The 6,878-nt window shown below is 41.1% G+C and overlaps 1 protein-coding gene across 2 annotated transcripts in view; it reads right to left on the reverse strand.

Moving 5' to 3' along the window:
* The window catches only part of LOC125487424 (G-protein coupled receptor 182-like), a 23,169-nt gene that overhangs the window by 3,680 nt on the left and 12,611 nt on the right, over window positions 1-6,878 (reverse strand). For both annotated transcript variants that reach the window (XM_048618895.1, XM_048618894.1), the window contains exon 2: window positions 4,563-4,703. The gene's annotated coding sequence lies outside the window, so the exon portion shown is untranslated. The remainder of the gene's footprint in view (window positions 1-4,562; window positions 4,704-6,878) is intronic.

The raw sequence follows: 6,878 nt of genomic DNA on the forward strand, positions 1-6,878 counted from the left end.
AAGACTGAATATAAGTATCTTGACTACATGATGTAGTAGTAAAACGTATAGACACAAAGGTTTAGTCCCCACACTCTGCTGAGTTAAATAATGTTAGCTGAGGCATCTGTAAAGGGAGCTTCAAAAGGCTTTAGCATTTCTTCACACAAAGGATAGTAAAAAATCTGTAAACTTTTCCCGCAAAAAGCTTCAATTGGAAATTTTACAATGGAGGTTGACAGACTTTGTTAGACAAGGGTATTAAGAACCAAAGGAAAGAGAGAAGAATTTGCATTTGTACAGCATCATTCATAACCTCAGGATGTCCTTGAGTGTTTTACAGTCAAATTAAGTACTTCTGAAGTGTAGTCACTATTGTAATGTAGGAAATAGGGCAGCCAATTTGCTCAGTGAGATTCCACAAAGAGCAATGAAGTAATGGCAACTGTTTCAGTTTAGATGTTGGTTGAGGGATAAATATTGACCAAGGAGAACTCCCTACTGTTTCATGGGGTGTGGATGACGTCGCTTATTATTGCTTATCCCTAATTGCCCTTGAGAAAGTGATGGTGAGCTGATTTCCTGAACTGCTGCAGTCCACGTGGTGCTGCTTTGTCACAGTGCTATTAAGAAGGGAGTTCCAGGATCGTGACCCAATGACAGTGAAGTATCAGTGATATCGTTCAAAGTAAGGATGGTGCACGGCTTGGTAGGGAGCTTGCACGTGGTGGTGTTCCCACACATCTGCTGCCCTTGTCTTTCTTGGTTGCAGAAGCTTCAGGTTTGGAAGCTGCTGTCTAAGGAGTCTTGACAAGTTTCTGCAGTACATCTTAAAGATGGTATACACTGCTGCAATTGTGTTAGTGGTGAAGGAAGTAAATGCTGAATATGGTGAATGGGCTGACAATGAAACAGACTGCTTTGTCCTGGATGGTGTTAAGCTTCCTGAGTGTTGTTAAAACTACAGTCATCCAGGCAAGTGGACAGGATTGCATCATATTTCCAATTTGTACCTTTTAGGTGGTGGATAGGCTTTGAGGAGTCAGGAGCTACCTGCCACAGAATTCGAATCCTCTGACCTGCTCTTGTAATCACAATATTTATATGGCTTCAGTTTCTGGTCAATGGTAATGGTAACCCCCAGAATGCTGGTAATAGGGGATTCGGCAATGATAATGCCAATGAATGACAAGGGGACATGATTAATTATTCCTTGATGGAGATTGTCATTGCCTTGCACTTGTGTGGCATGAATATAACTTTTCACTCTCAGCCTGAATGCTGACCAAGTCTTGCTGCATATGGACACTGGATGCTTCAGTATCTAAGGAGTCACAAATGGTGTTGCATATTTTGCAGTCATCAGTGAACATCTCACTTCTGAACTTATGATGGAGAGAAGGCAATTGATGTAGCAGCGGAAGATGGTTGGGCTTAGAATATTACCCTGAAAACTCCTGCAGGGATGACCCGGAGCTGACATGACTGGCAAGAGAAGGACAAACCACTTGGTACTTCTGGCTGGAAGTAGTCGCAAATGCTTCAGTGTGGTTTTTTGCACTGATGGACTCTCCTATCACTGAGGATGGGGATATTTGTGGAACCTCCTCTTCCTATCAGTTGTTTAATTATCCATCACTGTTTGTGACTGGATGTGATAGGACACAGAACTGAAGGGGTTATATATGATCTGTTGATTGTGCGATGGTCTAGTTCTGTCATCTCATGCTGTTTGGCATACAAACAACCCTGTATTCTAGCTTCACCAGTTTGACACCTCATTTTTAGGCATGTATGGTGCTGCTCATGGCATGCTGTCTTCATTGAAACAGGGTTGACTTCCCGGTTTGATAGTAATGATAGAGTGGGGGATATGCTGAGCCATGAGATTACAAATTGTGGCTGAATATAATTTGGCTATTAGTGATGGCACACAGCACCTATTCGAAATCTATCCCATTTAGCAAGGTGCTAATACCACACAACATGATGAAAGGTTTCCTCAATGTGAAGACAGAACTGTGAAGTTGTCACCACTACTAATACTGTCATGTCAGGTAGGCTGGTGAGGATGGGGTCAAGTAGGTGTTTTCTTTGTCTACCAGCTGCTGCAGGCCCAGTTTACTAGTTATGTCATTTAGTTCTCAGCCAGTTCAGTCAGTAATAGTGCTACTGAGGCCACTCTTGGTCATAGCTGTGAAAGTCCTCTCCCCAGGGTATATTAACCTTGCCACCCTAAGAACATCTTCAAAATGATCTTCAACATGGAAGAGTACTGACTCGTTAGCTGAGAGATGTGTGATAGGTAGTAATTACAGGAGATTTCTGTATCTAAGTTTGACTTGTTGCTATGAGACTTTATGGAGCGTGGAGTCAAGGTTGAAAACTCCCAGGGCAACTCCCTCCCGTCTGTATGCCACTGTGCCACCATCTTCGATGGGTCTGACTTTCTGGTGAGCAGGGCATACCCGGGATGGTGGTGTCTGGGACATAGTCATACTCATGAAATCATATCCTGCAGACAATGTCAGGCTGTTTCTTGACTAGCCTGTGAGATAGCTCTCCCAACTTTGGCAAAAACCCTCAGCTCTTAGTAAGTAAGACTTATCAGGGTCAACAGGCCATTGCTGTTTCTTTTTGAAAGCAGTTCCATGGCACTTTTTGCGTCCACCCAAGAGGGAAGACTGGACCTCAGTTTAACATCTCATCAGAAAAGCAGCACCATAATGATGAGCTCCCATCAAATTATATGTTATCAAGAGTCAACATCTTCAGAACAGGGAGTGAAGAACTCAAGTGAATAAAAAATACCACTATCTTTGTGCTTAGTGAAGGAAGATAACATAGAGTCTAGGAACATAGTGGGGTTTATTGTGTGAAATATGAAATGTTTTGCATGTTAACTGTGTCATCACATCTGTGTAATTGTCAAGCAGGAAATAAAAATCACCAAAAACATTTCATGATGATTTTGGCCAGGAAATCAAAATATTAAACTAAGAAGGCAATTATCCAGTTCAATTAGAAAACTCAGATCAGGTCTTGTGAATTCACCCACCCCAACCAAATCGCTGGAAATACTCACCAGGTCAGGCAGCATCCAGGGAGAGAAAAACAGAGGTAATGTTTTCAGGTCGATGAACTTACTAATAATCTGAGACCTTCATATTGTTTTGCTTTCCACAGATGCATCCAGACCTGCTGCGTATTTCTAGCATTTTCTGTTTTTATTTCTGATTCTTAACAATTGCTGTATTTTGAAATCCAAAACTTACTTTTCCTTTGATTTTCTACTGAAAAGAAGTGAGTGACTCCAATCTAAGACTGGAGTGGAATAAGCTTTTTGCTAAAGAATTTTCCCATTTGTAAAGATAAATTATTTTACAAACAACTGTCACAACTTGTATTGAAAAGCTGATGAAATAATTATACTTGACTTTACATAGAGAGCAATATATACTGAGTTAAGGGGATTGAGGGCAGTGGAGCCAAAAGAATGGCAGATACGGTGAGAAAAGGTGGGATTGACAGTAGTATTTGGACAGGTTTGCGAGCAGTTCATGCTTTTTTGGTGAGCTCCTCCAAAAGGCACACTACCCATAAATGTACAAATTGAACAGTAGTGGTCTGTGCTGAGCTAGATGATCTAATTCATAGAAAATTTGCCACAATTGGTCTGAGCACAGTTCAACAGGGAAGGACAAAAATTAGCCAAGCTTGTACCACAAGTACAAATGATGATCAAGTGACTACTTACTGGAAAGACCACAATGTGTGGATGTTTGTTGGGGACTGGATCAAGCACAGTTGTAATTGCCTTCATTGTGGAACAGCCTCCCGAAACCTACTGTTTAGACTCGCAAATGGAAATCTTCCACTTGATTGCAGGACCAGAAGATAACTTATCTGTTAAACTGTACCCCAATATTGAGGTCAATGCATTAAGCAGAGAAAGAGAGGGGTGATTAAACAGGTCAACTTCCGCTGGCGGGTCGTGGTGGTGGTGGGGGTGGGGAATGGAGTTTGTTCTCCTATAACTTCAATGTAAGAGCTCTGGAAACACCTCAAAAAGAGTATAAATCGTCAATTGGGGATGGGGAATGGCTGCTGTGTGGAGAATCATTCAGAGAAATTTACCACCAAAGTACAAAGTCTTTCAGACTTGGATTCAAAACAGACTGAGAAACAAAATGAATTAAATAATTAGGCAGATTTTTATTTCATGCTGTAAGAGTTTTAAATAAATTGATTTTGATTTGAACTTCAGTGTGAATTGAAACCACTGTATAAAAGTAGGACATCATGACAAATATGCAGTTTCAATGTCGTCAGGTTCTCTTTAAATTAATCAGTGACACAACTATCTCCCTCTATCTCATTCTACGAAAGATTTCACTTTTTTATTGTATTGTACTGAGCCTTGAATGCTGAGTTCCTTCAAAAGGTCAGTAATATACTTTTTCTGTTATGGAGACCATTACATTGCACAACGTAAAAAAAAAGAGCATATTTTGTTATAATCCCTATAATGCAAAATATTCGACTCTTAAATTGTCACGTACGGTGAGAAAGTTGTCACTGACCTGAATAAATGCTCCTTGCACTGTGCTCAACGATTTACTCCGACAGTAAAAGAAGCTCTCCAAATGATGACCGTTTCATTGTGAAGTTCGATATTTATTGCTGTGCATTGCAGGGAGGAAGGAATACGAGGGGAGATTTTGCTGTAAACAGGAAAACATGGGAGCTATGATTATGTAACCAAATGTCTGGGAGCAGAAGGTGTAGTTAGATAATAGATGTCTTGTTTGGCTTTTTCTTTGAAAGGTTAGCATCATTAATTTCCAATATGAGCCAAATAACCTTTAACTGGCTAACTGTGCAATGGATAAAACCAAGGAATAAACTGATAATAGGAAGTTGTTCTATTTAAAACAGTGGGAAATTGTGTTCGATATATTTCAAAATGAAAATGGTTTACAACTCTTCAATCTGTTAATGCCCCTTAAAATCTAGTAGATAAACATACTGCATGGTCTGGCACTAAATTTCACAGTCCAGATGGACCCCTTGTTGGATCCTTGGTCTGTGTTTAGTCGGTTGGTCTCAACTGAGGTATCAATAGATGTTATACTTGTCCACAAGTCCCCTAAGCTGTGACGAGGATTGGGCTCAGTTGTGATTACTCCTGTGATAAAATATCCTACAAGCACTAGGGACTACTGGTTCCTATAGAATTGTGACCCAACATGAGTCTGTGGCTTAATGAGAGTATGAGTGAAGACTGGCGAAAGAAATAAAGCCCTTTAATGTGACAGTCGATATTCACGATCCCATCTTTTTCCATCCCTTGGAAACTTGTTATTTCAGGTCTTCCTATTTTGCTAGATGGACATGTACATGGCAGAAGAGAAGGCATTTCCACTTGGAGGAGGAATACCATAACAAGGCTGCATCCACATAAGACAGTCACTAATAAATCCAATTGGGAATTCAGGAGAAGTTTCTTTATGGAGAGTGGTAGAACCTATTACCACAGGGAGTGATTGAGGCAAACAGTATATGTGGACACATTCGAGGATGCCAGATAAGCACGAGGAACAAAAAGAATAAAAGAATAAAAGAATATGATAATAGGGTGTGAGATGAAGCAGACTGACATGGAGTGTAAACACTGGCAAGATGAACCTCACCACATGTAAGGTAGGCTTTCACCCAAGACATGAGCAACCTGATAGGGGTCCAAAGGCTAGATTCACTATGTCAAGAGTTCAAATGGAAAATATACATGTAATTTCTGATATTTATTTACAGATCAGTACTTCCATGCCAGATGTTTGACCAAGTTAACCCAGCAGCTGTTCTAACTTTAATAAGGCTAAGAAGAAGGTGGAGGAGGATAAGAGGAATGAACAACACTAACCGAACCAGGGGCATGTGGCTGAGGGCACTGCAGCTATGAATAAGCAAGCAGCGCGTGAAGAGGAGAACCAGGGTCTTCAGCATCATCGAGCAGTCTACCAAGACAGGGCATAGCTAAATGTGTTGCTGTTTGATGTTTGTTTGATTTATTGTTGTCACATGTACTGAGATACAGTGAAAAGTGTTGTTTTGCCTGCTACACAGGCAGATTGTACCATACAAAGTGCATTAAGGTAGCAGAACAGAGTGCAGAATACAGTGTTACAGCCGCAGAGAGACAGAGATCAGAATTAGCAATTGAGAGGTCCTTTCAAAAGTCTGATAAAAGCAAGGAGGTAGCTCTTCTTAAATCTGTTCATGCATGCACTCAAACTTATATATCCTCTGCTCAATGGAAGAAGGTGGAATAGAGTATAACCAGAGTGGGAGAGGTCTTTGATGATGTTGGTTGCTTTCCCAAGGCTGCAGAAAGTATAGATGGAGTCAATGAATGGAAGGCTGGTTTGTGTGTTGGACTGGCCTGTGTTCACAACTCTAGTTTTTTGCGGTCTTGGAAAGAGTGGTTGCCATACCACACTGTGATGCATCCAGATAGGATGCCTTCTATGGTGCATCTATAAAAATTGGTAGGAGTCCTTGTGGACATACCAAATTTCCTTAGCCCCCTGAGGAAGTAGAGATGTTGTTGTGCTTTCTTGACCATCACGTCAACGTGGGTAGACCAGGATAGATTGTTGGTGACCATCATTCCCAGGAACTTAATGCTCTCGACCATCTCCACCTCAGCACCATTGATGCAGACAGGGGCATGTCCTCCACTCCACTTCCTGAAGTCAACGATCAGCTCCTTCATTTTGCTGACATTGAGGGAGAAATTGTTATCTTCACACCATGCCACCAAGCACTCAATCTCTTTCCTGTATTCCGGCTGCAAATGAGTGAAAAGCATTGTCAGAGGCACCTCTGTGACTAGCAAA

Source organism: Rhincodon typus, chromosome 41, assembly GCF_021869965.1.
Source record: "Rhincodon typus isolate 14 chromosome 41, sRhiTyp1.1, whole genome shotgun sequence".
NCBI classification, from domain to species: domain Eukaryota; kingdom Metazoa; phylum Chordata; class Chondrichthyes; order Orectolobiformes; family Rhincodontidae; genus Rhincodon; species Rhincodon typus.